General features: G+C 41.1%; 1 pseudogene; it reads left to right on the top strand.

Annotated features, from left to right (window-relative positions):
• Positions 1 to 20,587: 20,587 nt before the first annotated feature.
• On the top strand, positions 20,588 to 21,208 carry LOC132664037 (uncharacterized; annotated as a pseudogene).
• Positions 21,209 to 21,801: the final 593 nt, after the last annotated feature.

Here is a 21,801-nt window from a genome sequence, read left to right as displayed (position 1 = left end):
GTCCACTTGGACCTCTTTTCTCCCTGTCCTTATCAGCTGGGTATCAGCCCTGCCCATTGTCTCTTGGCAGTACCTCTGGCCAAAGTCCATAAACGTTCACCCATTATCAGTCACGATGATCAGATCCATCACCTGGGATCTGGACAGGGATTATTGCTGACTATGTTCCATTAAGGGAAACTCCCACAGGAAGGTCTATGCATTTTTGCTGCTCATTCTAAACACCCTTGGATGTTGAGGTTTTTTTCTGAAGAGTCCACACATGACAAAGCTGTTAGGAGAAAGTAGAGTCATTCTTGACCACCTACTGAGAGGTGATTATTCAAACCCAGAACCCTGAAAATAAGCACTTTCACCACAATGCCAAGGTTAAACTGCATAGCACTCTCAATTCTCCTTCTCTCATCTGATAGAATACTGATTGATCGTCACAGTGTTAAGTCCAAATTCAGTGGTCCATTCTTCTTCCTCCTCATATTCAGCATCTGAAGCATTCTTAAACCTAAATAAACAAGAGATGATAAAACCCAAGATAATACAGATTTTGTTGTTACTCTCTTGTTGTTTTTGTTGTTGTTGTTTTCTCACTATGTAAGGGAATTCTTAGGAATAGAGGTAATTTTTGAAGTTTTCAGTTCCTTAGCTGGGAAGAATGGATGGCTACTGAAATAACATGAACTCTGTATGCTCAAAGTAGGGGGCTGACTCAGTTAAGGCTACACAGAATTCATTGAGAGGGAGGGTCTGACAAAAAAACCATTTCCTAGATATCCAAATTCCATTTTTTTTAAGAAAAGAGACAACAACATTAAATATTTCTTAATAATTCTAGTGTAATAACTTATTTATAACTTTATCACTTTAACACATACACTTTTGGTTCTTGTATGTCTTTCACATAAACATGTTTTCTTATTGCCATAGATTATTTGCTACTTCCAGTAAAAATATTTTTCCATTCAGTCTTCATAGATACAAGTCTAAAAGCTTTAAAATACATATCACATTATCAAGCCATTCTCTTAATGTTTCAGATTTGTCAGCTGCTTCCAATATTCACTATTGTTGACAAGTCTTTAGTCAGCACATTTTGCTTATTTTGAACCATTACAACAGGATACATTTTTAGGAATGTAATAGTTGGATCAGATAATACAACCTACATAGCTCTGCCTATATAATTGACATTAGATATTAAAATTTTAATTGTATGTTGCTACAAAGAGCTGCGGTATGGCAGTCTGTGCCAATATAGAGTCATCATAAAATAATTCAGTGAGCTTAACAACATATAGTACATTCCAAGATTTATATTCTCCACAAATTCTCAAATTTCTGAGTATGTTATACAGAAGAAATACTTTAAATTATTAATTTGATTATGCGTCAAAATTTTAAGTGACTAGTATGCCTCAATATCTTCAATAAACAAGGCTTCTATGCTTCTCTCATTTAAATTAAGCTGATAAAATCTATAGTTGGAGATCTTGGTTTGGAAAGTAACCTGACTGATTGAAGATGACTCAGTCATTCCTATCAAGTTTTCCATCTCTCTGCATTATGTTAGGTTTTTATTTCCTCCTTTAAAATTATTTATTTTTAACCAGCAGAACATACTTGAAATCCAGACCTGACAACAAGATTTTACATATAGGACCCTTTTCAGAAAAGTCTTATCACCACAATGCATCCTGAGGACCCAGTACATTTATATTAACTTCTAATTACCACAAACATGGGCACTCCTTCCACTTCTACCTGGTTGAGCAAATCAAAGGATTGTGTACTAGGTCATGATCAGGGAAATCAGAGGACTGGTTGGCTGTGTTTCACAAGGGAAAACCTCCCTAGAATTTTAGTAGAAAACAAAGTGTGCTACATAGCAGATGATTATAGTGACACTTCTCATACAGTATCTAAGTGGTATCATTTCAGGTGCACTGTGAACACTCAGAGAATGCTTAGCAGTGTGTCCAGAAACATAAATAAGTCTACTATTTGTAAATGATTTTCCAATAACATGATTTTTTAAACGGACCTTTGGTGACTTCTGGCCATAAGATTATCTTGCCTTTAATTAGACAATTGTTGGTTGGGGCACCCAGCTGGTTCAGTCAGTAGAGCATTCAACTCTTGATCTCAGGGTCGTGAGTTTGAGCTCCATGTTGGGCATAAAAAATTAAAGGGACGCCTGGGTGGTTCAGTTGGTTGAGTGTCTGACTCCTGATTTCAGCTCAGATCATGATCCCAGGGTTGTGAGATCGAGCCCTGTGTTGGGCTCTGCACTGAGCATGGAGCCTCCTTATGATTTTGTCCCTCTCTCTCTGCCCCTCTCCCCTGCTCAAAATCGTGCCCTATCTCTAAAACAAAGTTTTTTAAAATTTTAGAAAAATAATTATACAAGTGTTAATCCAAGCCACTTATGAGTAAATTAGTCTAGGTCTATGTGAGAAATAAGCCCACTGACCCAATGAAATAAGGCATGTGGAGACTAGGAACACAGTGAAGTGAGGCTTTAATCAACATTCTTGCGAGAGCATGTGATGGACAGGCACACTGGGGACAGTTATAGCAGGCGATTTATCTCTTAGAATGCAAGTCCCTCCCCTGATTCCTCATTGGCTGAGCACTACAGAGGCAAGTCCCTCCCCTGGTTCCTCATTGGCTGAGCACTACAGAGGTTACAGCCTTACCCAGAAGTCCCCTAAGCCCATGTAAGGTAAAAAGTAATCTGATTGGAACAAATATACATTCCTTGAGGTGACACAGGGACTTCAGCTCTTTGGTGCATGCTCATTTCAAAGCCCACAAAAATAAGCCCACAAAATGGAGAGGGGAAGAAGAACCAGCAAGTGAACTAAGGGTTTGGGACACTTCATTCTCCATTGTTGGGGTGGGGGTGGGGTGTTATAGACATTTCCAATAGGTTGTAAACCTATTGTTAACTAGACCACACAGCTTTTGTTTGGTATTTCTGAAAATGAATCATCTCACTTCTCACAGTCTATACTAGAAAAACTATTGTACTATTAATAAAATGTGAATATTACTAATTTAATATTTTCTCTACAAGTATTTATTGAGTTCTTACTATTTTTATTAATAAATAATATTGTAGGGAAGAAAATTAAAGAATAAGAAAATTAAAAATTTTTTTTGCCTGAGGAGTTCCCAGCTCTGAGATAAGAACAGACGACATGTGAAAATAAAGATACTAGAAAACAATTTTCACATACTAATAATACCTTTCAAAAATATTAGCACTCAAACCTAAGGTACATAATTTTAGGTGCATAGACCTGAAGTATATAATGATACTTTCCCCCTTCCTGGCAAATTCCTTCAGAATGTACTATTATATAACATCATCAAAAGCTCTCAGCATGGTAGGGCTCCTCAGTGGAAACAGTGGGCCTGTTAATGTGATAGAATAAAGGCTACATCTGGTCTTTGTTTCCAGTTCTTGGCCCAGAGCTTCAAACATTCTTGGAATTTCCAGCACGTTAGGAGTGCCTTTGCTATGTTAATGAGGTTACTCATTAAGATACCTTAGGGATGGGGAAGAGTCGACAGAAAGACCAACTACATGACTCAAAGACTGGAACTTTGGGACAGTCCAACCTCTGGGGAGGGAAGGGAGGCTGGAGACTGAGTTCAATCTTATGTCCAATTGCTTAGTCAATTATGCCAATATAATGGAACCTTGATAAAAATCTCTGGACATGAGACTCCATGGAGACTCCTAGTTGGTGAACACATTGGTGTAATGGAGGTTACGATGCCTAGACTCCATGAGGGGAGGACATGGAAGCTCTGCTCTGCCACCTCCCCAGACCTTGCCGTATGTGTCTCTTCATTCGACTGTTACTATCTGTATCATTTGCCAGAGTTCTCCAGGGAAACAGAACCAATAGGATGTATATACAGGGAGAAAGATATTCATTATAAAGAATCGGCTTACACGGTTATGGAGGCTAAGAAGTCCCAAGGTCTGAGTCAGCAAGCTGGAGGCACAGGAGAGCCAATGATGTAAGTTCCAGCACGAAGGCTAGCAGACCCAAAAAGAACTGATGTTTCAGTTCAAGTCTGCAGGCAGGAAAAGACCGATGTCCCAGTTCAAAGCAATCTGGAAGAAGGAGCTCCCTCTTACTCATGGGGGGTCCACCCGTGAGTTCTGTTCAGGCCTTCAACTGATTGGATGTGGCTGAGGGAGAACAGAAGACATGACCCCAAAATATGCCAATTTGGCATGTGAATAATTTTGAGCTGAAGGCAATGAGGACCCAGTTGACTCAAGAAACACATTTACCTCTCTATTAACTACCTAAAAGATTTCAGATAGGGGGGCTGGCTCAGGAAGAGAGCTATTATCAGATAACTTTAATCTGAAGGACTTGTGCATATGGCCAATCAAGGATGTAATTATTATACACCTGTTCTTCTTATCAGCCTGTGAATCACCTCCTCTTCTTTGAAGCTCCAGGCCCCTATCTCATCCCTTCGCTCAGGATGGTATAGAAGCCTCAACTCCTCAACCTGCCCTTGAGTTTCATATTACTATGGGTTTCCCAAACGTATAAAATTAAATCTGGTTTTCTCCTGTTAAACTGTCCTATGTCGATTCAATTATTAGAGCAGCCAAAGAACATAGAAGGGTAGAAGGAGGGGTGCCTGGGTGGCTCAGTCGGTTAAGCATCTGACCTCTCAGCTCAGGTCACGATCTCACAGTTTGTGGGTTCAAGTCGCATGTCAGGCTCTGTGTTGACAGCTCAGAGCCTGGAGCCTGCTTCAGAGTCCATGTCTCCCTTTCTCTCTCTGCTGCTCCCCCACTGTCTCTCCCTCTCTTTCTCTCTCTCAAAAAAACACATTAAAAAAATTAATAAGAAGGATAGGAGGAAAAATATTCCCTCCCTACAGAGCCTACTCACAGTAGGGAGAGCAATCTGCTTTACTCAGTCTAACAATGAACACATTAATCATTAATCTTATCCAGAAACACCCTCACAGACACATCCTCAATAACGTGTAACTAAACATCTGAACACCCATGGCTTAGTCAAGTTGATAACATAATATTAACTCTCACGGTATTCTTTGTAATAAAACTGCAATCATAAGAATAGCACTTTTCATGAGTTCTGTGAGCAGCTCTGGTGAATCATAAAGCCTGAAAGGATTGAAGGAAAACCCACATATGTAACTGCTTGTAGGAAGTGCAGGTGGCCTCCGACATTCGAAGGTGGCGTCTCAAGTGGAGACAGTCTTGTCACGGGCTTTGTCTTTCTCCTGTGGGATCTGTGCTAAGTCTGGTAGTTAGTGCCAGAACTGAACTGCAGTCCCCCCAGATGGAGTGGGAACATAACATTTCGGAATTCGTAGCAAGGTGGGCAGAAGTGCGGGAGGCTTGGGGACACCCACAGGCTGCAAACGATGTCTGAAATGGAAGCGGTCTTGTGAGGTCTGTGTTAACTCTGGGTAGTTAGTGTCAGAGTTGAATTGAATTGTGGGACACCCAGTTGGTGTCAGAGGTGGTGTTTGAACACTGGTAGTCTGCAACAACACTTTTTGTATAGTCCCAGTCACTCATCAAAAGACACGGCATGCTTAGTGCTGATCACACCTTGGTGTTTGCAGCTTTATGGTAGATCGTTAAGTCATCTTCCGTGGAGTCACCTCCAGCAGCAATAATGACCATACACTAAGAACACTGCAACATGACATCACCCTGAAATATGGTGTTGCAAGGGTAGTATTGTAAAAAAGATCTTTTGGTGTGCCGGAAGTACAAGAAATGATATTCCAAAATCTCACATAGGCATTTGTCACTGTCAATATATCCAGACCCTTGCATCCTCTTTGTAAGTTTGGTTGCATTTATAAGTAAATTTAAGTATTCAAGTGACTCTATAATGGCAAGAATAGCTACATCACCAACGAAAATCATAGTGTATGTCCAGTTAAATTATCTCTTTTATTTTTGAATGGCTAATACTTTCCCAGTGTTCATAATTGAACTATAAGAAACTATAGCAGAAAGTCTTACTTCCATCTGTGTACCATCTGCCCCATCAACTCTCTGAGTAACCACTTTTATTAGGTTTTTATATATCCTTCCAGAGATTTCTTATGCATTCTAGCAAATTAGAATGTAGATTCTTACTCCTCCCCAGCGTTTTTTATACACAGGAAGGATAATTAAATACATTATGTTAGACCTTGCTTTTTCTTCTTAGCAATATTTCCTAGAGGTCTTTCCATGTAAGTACATTGAGAGCTGCCTCATTCTTTTTTATAGTATTATTTACATAATGTTCCATTGTATGGATATATATAATTTATTTAATCAGTTTCTACTAATGTGTATTTGGGTTGTTTTTAATTTTTTGCAGTTGTAAGCAACATACAATAATCCTGTGTATAAGTCCTTTCTTATGTCTGCAAGTATTTAGACAAAATAGTTTTGTGCAAACAGTCACAGTGATACATTATGGCAAGTTACACCGTAACAATTATTGACCACTAATAGTTGCTTCAGGTCTCAGGACAAGCAGTTAGTAAAATATTTTAAGAAGGAGGAAAATAAGATTCTGAGAAGTCAACGTGTCTCCCTAGGATGCTGAGCAGTTCTACAGCCCAGTCACCACCTCCTGATTCCAATGTCTGAATTCCTTGTTATGGAAGGCGATTTCCGTTTGTGTCCCATCACTCAGAGATCCTTTCCAGTTAAGCTTGGAAGCCTCATCAAGTCTAGTGATGGAAGGATTATGTTTTCAGAATCTAAACAGACAAGAGATCTTGGCAATATCTTCATGTTTCAAATTTTGCACATTCTATGCTTTTCAAATGCTCTCTTACGCAAAATTTTAATTCCTCTTTATTTTCAAACCTTCTGTTAAACTGGTTACCCTGTAGGAAGAACACTCTGGGGAGGAGTGTGGGGGAAAAAAACCCAAAACATGTTTTTGCAATATATCCTTTGGTAATGTTTGAAATTTTAAACCAGATATTACCTTGTTCTGTTCTCTTTTCTTTTCTTTTCTTTTCTTTTCTTTTCAAATGCTGTCAATTTTACTTATTTTTGAAAGAGAAAGAGACAGAGTAGGAGTGAGGAAGGGGCAGAGAGAGAGGGAGACACAGAATCTGAAGCAGGCTCCAGGCTGTGAGCTGTCAGCACAGAGCCCGATGTGGGGTTCGAACCCATGAACTGTGAGATCATGACCTGAGCCAAAGTCGGACACTTAACCAACTGAGCCCCCAGGTGCCTCTATCTTGTACTTACAAAAAATAATTTTAATAGGCAAATAAAATTGCTCCCAAAATCTTTTCTTTAAACTACAGCTATCCCAGGAAGTATTTCCAACTAATCACACATGGCGACTTTCAAACTCCTCCCCCACTACTTACCATCTGTATACATGATGTTTGTTATTCAGCAGGATATGGAAAATCCTTTTTGAATCTTCCTGTTTATCCCCAAAGTCTTTTGATTTCCTTTCCAAAAAAAAAATCTATTCTAAATAAGGTCACGTGCACCAATACTGGGAGTTAGAATTTGGACACAAACCAACCCACAATGGCATGTATTCATTATTTTATAATCTTTTTCTTTCTTTTTTTAAATTTTCTTTTTTTTAAAGTTTTATCTATTTATTTAGAGAGAGAGAGTGCAAGCAAGCGGAGGAGTGGCAGAGAAACAGAGGGAGAGAGAATCCCAAGCAGGCTCCACACTGTCAGTTCAGAGCCCAATGCAGGGCTCAAACCCACAAACCATGAGATCATGGCCTAAGCTGAAATCAAGAGTCAGACGCTCAACTGATTGAGCCACCCAGACGCCCCTATGAGTTTTTCTTACTAGAAAAGTAAAAAGTTAATTGTAGAAAGGTTAAAAATAAGTAAAATTGTATAAAATATGTCTGGAAGAATACATAAAAATATGGCAACATTGCTCAGCTCCTAGGAAGGGAGTTGGAGGGACAAGAATAAGAGAAAGACTTTTCACTGTGTGTCATTTTATATCCTTAGTGTGTTTCACCGTGTGCATGCATTCCCTAATCAAAAATATAGTTTAAGTATCTTTAAAAGGTAATGCGAATAAAGAGGAAAAGTAAAATTACCTATAATTCCAGAGACCACCCTGTATCATTTTCAGATGCATCCTTTTAGTATTTTTCTCTGTGTGTATGTGCACGTGCAGCACAGAGCCCAGTGTGGGGCCTGAACTCATGACCCTGAGATCAAGACCAGAACTGAGATCAAGAGTTGGGCGCTTGGGGTACCTGGGTGGCTCAGTTGGTTAAGCATCAGACTCTTGATTTCAGCTCAGGTCATGATCTCACGGTCGTGAGCCCCGTATTGGAACCTGCTTGGGATTCTCCACACTGCCATCTCTCCCTGAGCCCCTCCCTGCTGCCTTCAAAAAGAAAAAAACAAAAGAGTTAGACACTTAACCAAACGATCCACCCACGTGCCCCTAAGATGCATAAGTTTCATTACATGCAAATAAGTGCCCTGGGAGATCGCCTTCCTGACGTGACGGTGAAGAGCAATCACTTATCAAACTCTTACTCGGTACCAATCAGTACTTTCTATACATCATCGTTTCTACCTGTGCAGGTAAATTTTCCGATCTGCTGGTGGGCTAGGTGGGTACTGGCAGTGGATACCTCTTGTTTTCCTTCAAGCATCCATCTCCGTTCCGGTCACAGCACCCTGCTTTTCCTCTGGAGAAAGACCTCTGCCCCGCTCTCAGTCTGATTTGCGGGCAAGGCTGTGCCTACTCCACCAAGACTTAGGTAGACAAGGGACTGAAGCTGGGGCACCCGCATATCCCAGCCACCTACTGTGAATGGGGAAAGTTCTAACTGTGAAAGGAAGTCTGTCTTTGCGGTTGGTGACTTCTGTGGTAGCCACCTAGCCTCCACCCCCAGAGAACCCGCCTGAACAGAGGAGACCACAGAGAGCAAAGCTGTGCAGTAGAGACAGAAGCCAACCACATCAGTAGGCCTCTACACCTGGTCAAGACTGAAACCCATATGCCCATAAACATTCTAGTTATGCAAGCCATATGTTTCCTTTTTTTAAGCCAATTTATGCCAGGTTTTTTCCTTTGCCAACTAATTTGGTAGCATTACCTCTATTCTACATATGAGAAAGCTGGGGCATGGAGGGATCAAGTAATTTGCCCAAGACCATACAGCTTTCAGGTAATAAAGCCAGACTTAAACCTGGGCCTGACTACCTGAATGTTTAAAGCAATATACTGTATCATGAACAAGTGTACCTGCCAGTGCCTCCGTTCATAAGATACAAACAGGTTTCATTGCTTTGTGGAAAGGCAATTTAAGTGGCTCTGTATAAATGAGCAGATTTTCTCACCTGTTCTGTGCAGGTGACCTCATTTAGACACATTTTCCCAGAGCAAATCAATCAATAAGACTACTTCTTCCACAAAATAATGCAGTAATACAAGAACACTTTCTAAATAAATAATCACAGCTAGAACACCACATTCTTTATAAAACCAAACGCAAGTCTTAAGATATAGAGTGTGTTTTCTAGGTTTTACCAGCACCAAAGGAGAGAAGACTGGAACTCTCTTAATAATGAAATTGAAGTGGTGGTGCCTGGGTGGCTCAGTCAGTTAAGCGGCCGACTTCGGCTCAGGTCATGATCTCACCGTTCGTGAGTTCAAGCCCCACATCGGGCTCTGTGCCGACAGCTCAGAGCCTGGAGCCTGCTTCAGATTCTGCGTCTCCCTCTCTCTCTGCCCCCTCCCGCTCATACCCTGTGTCTCTCTATCTCTCAAAAATAAATAAACGTTAAAAAAAAAAAGAGAATGTCTAGTAAAAGTGACTTCATAGGCAAATATAAAAGCCAGTAATATTGAAATTTTAGTTTGTAACTTCACTTTTTATTTTCTACAGGATTTTAAAGAGAAACGCTTACAAATTACATATCTACGTCATTGGGCACGCAGTGTATGAAAATAGAATTTGTGACATCAATAACATAGAGGAGGGAATGGAGACATGTAGAGTTTCCATATGTGAACAAAGTTGGAATTGATTTAAAGTAGACTGTTACAACTTTAGGATGATATATGTAAGCCCATTATAACCCAAACAAAATATATCTATATAATATACACAAAAGAAAATGAGAACAACAACAACAAAAAAATCAACTAAACTCAAAAGAAGGAAGTAATAGAGGAAATGAGAGGCAAAAGCTGTAAGACATAAAAAAACAAATAGCAAATGGCAGAAGTAAGTTCTTCCTCATCACAAATTACTTTAGGGGCGCCTGGCTGGCTCAGCCAGTGGAATGTGCAACTCTTCACCTCAGGGTCATGAGTTTGAGTGCCACTTTGGGTGTAGAGATTATTTAAAAAATAAAATCTTTTCTAAAAATAAATTTAAAAAAGGAATTACTTTAAATTTAGATTAAACTCTCCAATCAAAAGGCCGAGATCAGAAGAATGGATTTTTAAAAACACAACAGCCTTATTTGGGGTCTAAAGATACAAATAAGGGGCACTTGTCTGGCTCAGTCAGTAGTGCGTGTGCCTCTTGATCTCAGGATTTTAAGTTTGAGCTCCATGTGAGCTGTAGAGATTACTTAAAAAGAAATCTTTAAAATACATGCATACATACATGTATACGTACATACAGAATACATTAATAAATTGGAAGCAGAAGGATGGAAAAAGATATTCCATGCAAATAGTAACCAAAAGAACTGGGATAGCTATAGTAATATCAGACAAAATTGATTACAATTTTTAAAAATATTTATTTATTTTTGAAAGAGAGAAAGAGAGAGAGAGTGCAAGCAGGGGAGGGGCAGAGAGAGACACACACACAGAATCCAAAGCAGACTCCAGGCTGTCAGCACAGAGTCTGATGTGGAGCTCCAACTCACAGGCAGTGAGATCATGACCTGAGCCAAAGTTAGACGCTTTGACCAAATGAACCACCCAGGCGCCCCAGACAAAATTGATTTTGAGTCAAAAGCTGTTACAAGAGACAATGGATATAATATATTGATAAAAAGATAAATTCACCAAAAGATATAACAATTAGAGACATACATGCACTGTCTTAGTTTCTTCAGGTTACTGTAACAGTATATCACAGAATGGATGGCTGATATACAACAGAAATTTATTTCTCAAAGTTCTGGAGGCTGGAGAGTCCAAGATCAAGATGTTGGCAAATTTGATGCATAGCAAAGGCTTGCTTCCTGGTTCATATATGACCATCTTGTTCCTGTGTCTTCATGTGACGGAAAGGTCAAGGGAACTCTCCGGGTCATTTTTCATAAGGGCACTAACCACATTGCCCCGTCTCCTTCTCCCATCACATTGGGGGTTAGGTTTCAACATGCAGATTTGGGAGGAACACAAACATTCAGTGTATAGCATTCACCGAACACTGAAGTTCACAAATACATGAACCAAATACTGACAGAACTGAAGGGAGAAAAAGACTGTCAAAAGACATAGACAAAGACAAGAGAGAATCTTGAAAGCAGAAATACGAGCATACCTCAGAGACATTGCAGGTTTGATTCCAGATCACCACAATAAAGCAAGTCAAATAGTTTTTTCTGTTTGTTTCTTGGTGCATATAAAAGTTACGTTTACACTATACTACAGTCTATTAAGTGTACAACAGCATTATGTCTAAGAAAAATTTCTCTGTAGCATGTGATGCTATTTGATAGCATTTACCCACAGTAGAACTCCTTTCAAAATTGGAGTGAATCCTCTCAAACCCTCCTGCTTCTTTATCAAGTAAGTTTATGTAATATTCTAAAACATTTCTTGTTGTTTCAGCAATCTTAACAGCAAACAGCATCTTCACCAGGAGTAGTTTCCACCGCAAGAAACCAGTTGCTTTGCTCATCCCTAAGAAGCAACCCCTCATCCGTAAAAGTTTTGTCAGGAGATTGCAGCCATTCAGTCACATCTTCAGGCTCCGCTTCCAATTCTAGTCCTCTCGCTGTTTATACCTCACCTGCAATTTCTTCCTCCACTTGAACCCCTCAAAGTCATCCATGAGGGTTGGAATCAACTTCTTCCAAAATCCTGCTCGTGTTGATATTTTGGACTCTTCCGTGAATCCTGAATGTTCTTAGTGGCATCTAGAATGGTGAATTTTTTCCGGGTTTTCAATTTACTTTGCCCAGATTCATCAGAGGAGTCATTCTCTGTGGCATCTATAGCTTTAGGAAATGTATTTCTTAAATAAAAAGACTTGAAAGTCAAGGCACCCGGCTGGTTCCATGGAGCATGTGACTCTTGATCTCGAGGTCGTGAGTTCAAGCCCCACATTGGGAATAAAGCTTATTTTTTTTTTTAAAAAAGACTTGAAAGTCAAATTTACTCTTTGATCCATTAACTGCAGAGATGTTGCGTTAACAGGCATGAAAACACACAATGTCATGGTACCTCTCCATCAGAGCTCTTGGGTGACCAGGTGCACTGTCACTGAGCCTTCATATTTTGAAAGGAATCTTAGTTTCTGAGCAGTAGGTCTCAACAAATGCCACAAGCACTAGAATCATCACTTTGGGCATTACATTTTCAACATAGGAATTTGAGGAGGAAATAAATGTTCTAAACACAGCCGTTGAAGAGTTGGATGAGGACCTCAGCCATCCCAGGGAATTCGGATTTTATTAACAAAGTTGTGAGAATTGTTGAAGGACTGTAAGTGAGCTAGTCACATACACAAAAAGATGTTTCTGCAGGCCAGGGATGACGCCTTTTCCTCAGAGGTAGGAGAAGGAGTGTGCAGCTGACCAGGAAGCCCTGTACGTCTGCCTAGATGCTTCACCTCTCTCAGACTGCTCAAGCTGCGATTTCTTTCTTCCAGAGTAGTCCGACAATTCAGAGGCACAGGGCACTGCTTCAAAGTGGCGTTAGAGCTGGACAAAGTGGGGGGAAAAATTCTGTTTTGCGGTTTCTTGACATATGTTTCATTTTAAGTTTATCTGAGAGCTTTCATGTCTTTGTATGCAGGAGACACAAGATGTAAAAATGAAATATTATTTTAATCAAACATGCTTATCAACACCATGAATTAGTCTTTTCCTGGTGGATAAAGTTCTATTGTTTTTTTTTCATAACAGCTACTAATTAAGCAATAGAATAATTTAACATGACAGTAAATTTTTCATCCTAAGAGAATCATTAATATGTAAAATCAGTTTGAAAAGTACCTAGAACTCCACGTTCATAGCCTATTTCATTAAACTGTCTGTTCTTTGTCCATAAGAACTAGAGTTTGTATATGATTATCTACAATCTGGAAATCAGATATTGAGAATTAGTAAGCAAGTTGTTTAACATACTTGAAAATTGGCTCACCCGGCATTTTTTCTTCTGAAGCCTTACTAACTTATAAACTCATACAAAGTAAAATTTCACATTTGATAGTGGTTTGATGTATAACCCTTTAGAAATATTTTGCATTTTGACAGCAAACTTCAATGTTAAACTCTAGGCATGAATGATTTCATAATGTTAGGATCTGTGACAAAGCCACAGAGAAAATTATTTGGGTCATAAGGCAAAATTGTTATAAATGTTTGTAGATGTTTATTGAATAAGCAAACAAGTATATACTACATCTGGTTCTAAAGCTTTTTTTTTTCTATGTTTGTCCATAATTTTTATTTCTTTACCTACCTTTATTTTATCCTTTTTTTTTTAATTTCCAAGAGTCTCATGAGAAACAGACATTAAATTTTAATCTTCAGTCAAATATTGCTTTGCTGTAAAAGTACCAAAAGTTGTGAGAAGGAGTGTTTGCTAATTAGTTATTTAATTCTCTAGAGCTTTTAGCCCTTTCCAAAGTTCTATGATTCAGCGGGGAAGAGACTTTAAAATACAGCTTTGCTGAGCTTAAGTTGACCATGTGGTCTCTCAAATGTTCGGAATGTCTCTGATAACAAAGAAGTAAACTAACTATAATGTTCAGGAAATCTTTTGCTGTAACCCTGTTTTTAATAATCACATCAGATAACTTATAGACATTGTCATGACAGATGCTATATGCAATTTTCAAACTGATTTAAAAATTTTTAATTAACTATGATATTACAGTATACTCTTCCAACTAAGGACTGTTTTCATTTTTTAAGATGGTGCATTCAAGTTTCTTAGCGCTGAAAGACATCAGAAGGCACACTTTCCTTTTGAAATCCCATTAAAAGAGCAGGGAGTCCGTGCTAGGAGAAGTAACAGGGCATCTGAGGGCATCTGAGACTTGAATTTTATCAGCAGCAAATGTCTTCTAATTAGAAATTTCAATCTAAAGGCTGATGCTATTTTATTGAGGCAAAGGAGGGGGGCCCATCTAGTCTAATTGCTCTCAGGTGGTAACATAGCAAACGCTACTGAAGTCTGGGGCCTTCCCTATAAACGACTTCTTACCCTTTTTAGAAAATAGTCCGCTATTGTAAAGTTAATGTGAGGAGACTACAAAGAAGAAAAGGTGGGGGGCAACCAGCCATGCACTGCTGTGAAAGGCGGGATAGCACTTGAGGCTTGTAGAGACAGGAGGAAAAGCAAAGGGGGGTAAAAGGCAGCGAGGAAGGGGCAGAAAGGGCGCTGAGGAGCCAAAAGAGCGCCCCCGGGGGGGCAGCACTGAGCCTGCACCCAGGGGCTTTCCAAGAATAACCCGCCACTGTGTGCAAGCTCACACTTCAAGGTCACGCACAGAAAATGGCCAGGAGGGAACAGCCTGACCCTTTGAAGAGTCTGGGTTCACTACAAATAGCCCTGTTTTATGAAATATTTTTGAATTACACATTATTACTACATAAAATAATTGCATCAATGTATATGAACATGTATACTGGTTAAATATATGTACAGGTGAGTGCAAATATATGTATATTTGTTTTTAAATTATAATCCCCAAACACAATATTTTCATGTAACTCTCAACCCCCAGAATATGCGTACCACTCTCTTTTGCCTTTGTGGTTTTGTAATAAAAAAATAAAAATGAACCCATTAAATTATACGGGTAGTAAGAGACGAATAGCATAGTTTAACTTCTTTTTTTTTTTCAAGTTTATTCATTTGGAGAGAGAGACAGAGCACACTAGCAGGGGAGGGGCAGAGAGAGGAGAGAGAGAGAGAGAGAGAGAGAATCCCAAGTGATGAGAGAACGTGGGGAGGGCACAGTGCAGGCTAACAGCCCCCACCCCCCACCCCAGGTGGGATCCGTGTGATATTCCCTGGCCACTCCTAGCTGCCCAAGCGCAAAGGAAAGGGGTTCAAGTGCTTGCCATAGTGATGTGGGAAACAAAGGCAAATGAAAAATTAAATTCCCTTACTGCCTAACAACCCCTTGACAAGTCCTTGAAACCCAGCAGAGTAACCTCCTAGGAGCTCACCTGCCTCAATGATGACACTTCGCTGGGGGCAAAAGGGAATCTTGGCTTAACATTATCCTAACCCTTCCCCCACCCAGGATCCTGTAAGTCTACTTTAACATATAAAAATTCCTTTGGAAACTTCCTTTATCTCAACTCCCCCAAGATATACGCAGGCAATCATACCCCAAGCTTATGGTCCCCTGATAGACATCTAAAGGGTCTCATGACTGAGGTTTTACTAAACAATAATAAATGGCATGTTTCTAACAGCACCTAACCTCTCAAGGTCCTGGAAACCTTGCTTCCAAAATTCCTTAGAGACCTATTCTATCCCTAATCCTCTCTAAACCTGAGTATATATAATCAGTTACACATCACAAGCCCAGTGCAGCTCTTTTCGCCCACAGGTCTTGTCCCTGTACTTTAATAAAATTACCTTTTTGCACCAAAGATGTTTTCAAGAATTGTTTCTTGTCCATCGGCTCCAGACCACCCCACCATCACCCCAAAAGCCCATCACTCTGCACTGTCAGCGCAGAGACTGATGTGCGGCTAGAACTCACAAACCTCGAGATCGTGACCTGAGCCAAAACCAAGAGTCGGATGCTCGACTGACTGAGCCACCCAGGTGCCCCTTAACTTTTTTTCAAAGAGCAAATTATGTGAGCCTTTAATTAATATGTGGAAATAAATGAAGGCCACCCGAATGAGAAAAGCTAGGGCTATTTATTCATAGCTTGGTATGTTGCAAGGGAGTCAGCTGCTGTCACTTTCAATACTTTCTTTTGTCAGAGACTCAAAGCCAGGTAAAGGAGTGGGTAAGTTTTATAGTGGAAAAAAGTGAAGGTTCCTATGCCCTGATTATTGGTGATAGGACACTGTAACAGGGCTGTGATGGGTTAAAGGAATGTATTTGACTTTCTCCTGTAGATCCTCTGGAGGGACAGATACTAGGGAAGCTGGCCATTTTGGACTCTTAGGGAAGCTTAGCCACCTAGATTGTCACTAGAGATAGAAATCTGACATTCTGCAGGTCTTACAGCACTCAGGCTTCCTGGGCTGTTTATTGTAGATGAAGGACTGGTTTCCTGCACAGGTTCTTGCAGGTTATGGGTCAAAGTTGTACTTTTATATATAGTCTAGCTGTTGTCCCTCTGTATATTCAGTCTCTCAAATAATGTTAAAATAAAGGTATATTCTGTTGCACAGAAGTACATGTTTAAAACATTTTATTCTGAAAATGCAGGCATCACTATCCGAAGAATTAGGTCAACATATAAAGTTCAAAGGATAAACACCCATGATTTTTCTTTTCTTTCCTTTTTAATTTTTTTTAAAAAAGTTTATTTATTTTGAGAAAGGGAGAGAGAGAGAGTGTGAGCAGGGGAGGGGCAGAGAGAGGGAGAGAGAATCCTAAGCAGGTGCTGCACGGTAAGTGCAGAGGGTGGTCGAACTCCAGAGCCGTGAGACCTGAGCCGAAACCAAGAGTGAGATGCCCAACCATCTGAGCCACCCAGGCACCCCCCTTTCCTTTTTAAAAATTCCGCACGTAAGTGAGATCATACAATATTTGTCTTTCTCTCCTTCACTTAACTTTATGCCCTCAAGTCCATCCATGTTGCTGCAAATGGCAGAATTTCCTTATTTTTACAGCTGAGTGACATTCCATTGTATGCGTACCAGACATCTTTATCCATGCACATGTCGATAGATGCTAGGTTGTTTCGATGTCTTGGCTATTGTAGGTAAAGCTATGAGCAGGGGACCCAGGAGATTTCATAAATCGCTGAATGAGCCATAGGCTCCCAGAAGCAGAGAGGGGTCAGATCCAGTAGTGTATTAATTATGAATGATTAGGAGTTTCTGTTTTAATTAGAATCAGAAACCTTTGAAAGTTTTTAAGAAATGAGATGCCAATTTGTTTTTTTTTTAATTTTTTTTTTAACGTTTATTTATTTTTGAGACAGAGAGAGACAGAGCATGAACGGGGGAGGGTCACAGAGAGAAGGAGACACAGAATCCGAAACAGGCTCCAGGCTCTGAGCGGTCAGCACAGAGCCCGATGCGGGGCTCGAACCCACGGGCCGTGAGATCATGACCTGAGCCGAAGTCGGACGCTCAACCGACTGAGCCACCCAGGTGCCCCGAGATGCCAATTTGTATGGCACAGTAATGTGATTTGTTTTAAAAAGATCAATTCCAGTATTAAAGGGTAAATGGGATCATGTGTGCAGCTTACTCACAACATTTGATAGGAAACAACACTTAGATACCCCAGATTATCTCCCCACAGGATACTTAGAATTACTAGGGGAAAAAAAAATAGTAATTTACAATGAAGAAACCTGGCGGACACCACTTTATTCAAGTGATCAAGGCTAACCATCAGTAAAGGATCAGGCTTACCGACCCTCCTGATATGATGCACTGAGGTCACAACGTCCCTTCTGTGGTTCCTGCCAGAAATGGATACCCAGAATCTAATCACAAAGACGTCAGACAAACACAAATTGAGGGGCATTTTAAAAAGAACGGGTTTGTACTCTTTAAAAATGTCAAGGTTTCGAAAAGAGAAATAACCGAGGAATACTCCAGACTGAAGGAGATGAGACATTAAAAGGAAATACAACTTATGAACCTGTAACAGAAATAGGTATTTTTTACTTTTACTCCGAAAAACATGATTGTGACAACTGATGAAATTTAAACATTTGTAGATTAGGTAATAGTGTTCATGTTTATTACTTATTTATTTTTAAAGTTTATTTACTTTGAGAGACAGAAAGCGAGCAAGCAGGAGAGACGGGGAGAGAGAGAGAGAGAGAGAGAGAGAGAGAGAGATCCCAAGCAGGCTCCGTGCTGCCAGCGCAGAGCCTAATGCAGGGTTCGAACTCCTGTGAGGTCAGGACCTGAGCCGAGATGGAGAGTCAGACGCTTAACTGACTGAGCCACCCAGGTGCCCCTACAGTATTCATTTTTAAAATTATGTTATGAAATTGTTCTGAGGTTACATGAGGCAATGTCATTGTTTTTAGGATATATGTGGTTTTTAGGAGGTTTTTAGAGGTAAAGAGGCATCCTCTCTGTAACTTACTCTCAAATGATTAAAAAAACATTTATAGAGAATGATAAAAGCAGACTTTAGAATATGTTAACATTAAAGGAATTTGAGTGAAGAATATATAGGAATTATTTTTATTATTCTTACAACTTTTGTGTAAATCTGAAATTTATTTCAAGAAGTTTTAAAAATTGGATTGCAGAGGCATTTTAAGAAATTATCTTAGATTTAGTAAGTAACAGCACTCTCTTAAAGGAAATATGTCCTGACCTGTGTGCTAAGAGTCATTAAGTTCTGATTTCTTCATTCTTATTAAATTTTGACTCCTTTGGATGGAATTGGTTATATTTATGATGTATAATGGAAGGAGAATGGCATGTGTATATTTGCATAAATGAAATAAAGCCACTCTAACCAGCAAGTTTGGATATCTTCCAGGGTCAAAATCAGAGAGAATTCAAGTGGAATATATTGTACTGTCATGTTTAAAAAAAAAAAAAACACACACACACACACATTCATAGGAATTAAGCTGAAACTGTATTGTCCTAGTTAGAAAAACCCACATTGTCCTTATTTTGTTCACAGTAACAGTACTGAGCATTTATGGCGCTAGTGTCCTATGCACCGCACGTTGGCAGTTAACCGTAGGCCAGGATTTGAGCCTGGCAGCCTGTGCTCTCTTAAACCATCTGATATAAAAAGAAGACGCTCTTCAGTCCAAGGCAGCGTTTCTCGACCTTTCCTTCCCCATACTCCTGAGGGGTATGATGTGCTGCAGCTGAGTCACGAGGCACACCTCCCAGGAGCACCTGTCAGAATTCAGGGGGGCAGAGCTCTAATTTAGCACATCCTCTTATTCTTCCACTCTACATCCTAAGAGTTCACGAATTTCGAGAATGTCCTCCGGTAAGCGTTGCACAGAGGTTGTCGCCATTCCTGCTTTCAGAGACCTACAGACCATTGGAAAGTCATAGATGTGAACAAGAAATTCACTGATATAAACTTAAATTAACTATGATGGAACCAGCCAGCAACAAGATATCCACATTTTCGTTCAACTAAAATTCCCTTAAAATCAAACTATGAATATATTTCATTTACATTGCATATAATTTCCATCTTGGTATTGAATGACAAGGTTTAGAAAAAAAATCACTAATGTATAAACTCCAGGGAGAAAAACGTTAAGTCAACAACTATTTGAGTATACATTATTTCCCAAGCAATTTCAGGTACTACAAATACACATTATTCAATTTCAAATATGACTTTCAGTATTCTAGTCATTGCTGTAGGCTAAGAATTTGGAGAAAGAACCTGCCTTCATTTCCTATACCGATTCTAACTCTACAGAAATGAATAAAGGAATCAGCTCTGGAACTTTATGAACCTTGATTTCTAGCTACGTAGTGGCAGCAATGTAATGTTTTTAATTAGTTTATATTTGTGCAAGGGACTCATTTCTTTGTGACTTTATTCTGTATGCAATTTAGGGAAAAAGTCAAGAGCTCTTTCTCAGTGGCCATAGGACAGTTTGCTACTGCTTTCAGGTAACTGCCTCACAAAACTCTACATAATGTAGTTTCCATGATGATGATGTATGCTATTTACAGCATGTCAGTGGCGAGCTCAAATACAGCCTGAGAACCAGTCATCTCTGAGTAACTCAAGGGACGTGAATAAAACACTTCTAGTCTGAATAACACGTGGTTACAAGAACACAGTTTAAGAGATTCAAGCTTCTCAGTAAAACATTTAAGACGTACGTATGGCATGACGGGCACGGGGGAAACTTCTCCGCCCGGTTTGAGAAGTGTAAGCCGCATGTCCAAAAGCCCTGAGCCGTTCCAAACCTGAGTAATAATAGCCAGAGTGTGGCATAGTTACAGAAAGCGAAATTTGGAAAGTCTGAAGCCTTGACTGTAATTGCAGCTTCATCTCTTGCTTTGTGTCTTCAGGCAAGAGATAAGGCTTCTTGCTTCCTTCATCTCTAAAAGATCGAGCCTACGGAGTGGATGAGGATTGCACACAAAGGGGTGTCCCACACAGGTGAATTCCTTGAGGAAACCTCACTAGGAAAGTCACTTGGCGGGCGGTCGACCTGGATCCTGTGGTGACGCCCCAGCCTGACCACTGCCTCCTTCAACACATGAGGTGTTTTGCAAACCTGGCAAGAGCAGCACAGATAAGAAGGCCGACTCACAAAAACAAGTTGGAGGGAAATGGCCTCCGAGCGGAAGGCGGCGCGAAAGCACCCGGAGCCGAGGCCGTGGCGGAGGCCGGGCCGTGGGAGGCAAGGCCGTGGGAGGGAAGCGGCGGCGGGGTTCGCCATGCGACGGCCCTGACCTGCGCACCGGCGGCTCCAAAGCCCGGGGCCCGAGGCCCTTGGCCTCGGCTGCGGGGGGTGGAGGCGGAGGCCCGGGGTCGGCAGTCGCTGAGGAAGGTTTGGTGCGGCCCGCGTGGCCGCGTCCGGTCCCCTTTCGCATTTAGGCGCCTCGGCTCCGAGTTCTGTGATGAGGAAGGGGAACGGCTCTCGAGGAGACAGTCGTCACCAGGAACGGGCAGAAGCGGGCCAAGCCGAGGCGGGTACATAAGAACCTGCTTCCTCAGGGCCTCGTGAAGCGGGATCCTCCCCGCGTCCACGTGGGTTTTCCTGGGATCCTCTGCGAGGCGTGGGCCTGGGGAGTGGCAGGGGTAAGCGCTCCCTACCCCAGGAAGAAACCCCCAGGCTCGAGGAGCGGCTTCCATTAAGGAACGTAAGCTGGGGCCACGACCCCGAATAAACCGCATTGGCCGGGAACCTTCAGTCGCGAGCCGGGCGGTCCTGCGACGTTGGTTGGGTGTTGGTTTGTAAGTGGACAAGAGGTGGCCGGTGTCTGGCGAGGGCTAATGGCGGAGTCACCAGCCCACCTTCCCCAGCAATCCCTACAAGGAGCACGGCAGGGCATATGCCGGTCGGTGACGCCTCATTCCTGCACCCTTGCCTGGTCTGCTTTCTTCCAGGCTGGCCCAGGGCCCAGCCCTGCTGGGGGCTACTGCACTTTACAAGCAACATCTGCCTTCCTCCAGCCCCTGGGCTGTGGGAATTGTATTCAAGTGGGAACTTCTTGCCCTCATTTCCCTTACCGCTGTGTTTGCTACCTTGACGACTCGCGTGTTGGACAGAGGTTGGGGGGCAGGGCAAGCCTGATTCTTCCTGCCTACCTGCTCATGTTCCCACTCCCAGATGGATGGGCGGTTGGCCAGCTGTTCGTAGAAGATGGGACTGGTGTAGAATTCTCCCTCCACCCAGGGTTGGGCTGATTCCTCCCCACTGCAACGAAGTCTTTCCCCCAGAGCCCCGT

Source organism: Panthera onca, chromosome F2, assembly GCF_046562875.1.
Source record: "Panthera onca isolate mPanOnc1 chromosome F2, mPanOnc1 haplotype 2, whole genome shotgun sequence".
Lineage (NCBI taxonomy): Eukaryota > Metazoa > Chordata > Mammalia > Carnivora > Felidae > Panthera > Panthera onca.
The sequence above is the reverse complement of the archived record's forward strand: the minus strand, read 5'-3'. Positions and strand labels throughout refer to the sequence as shown.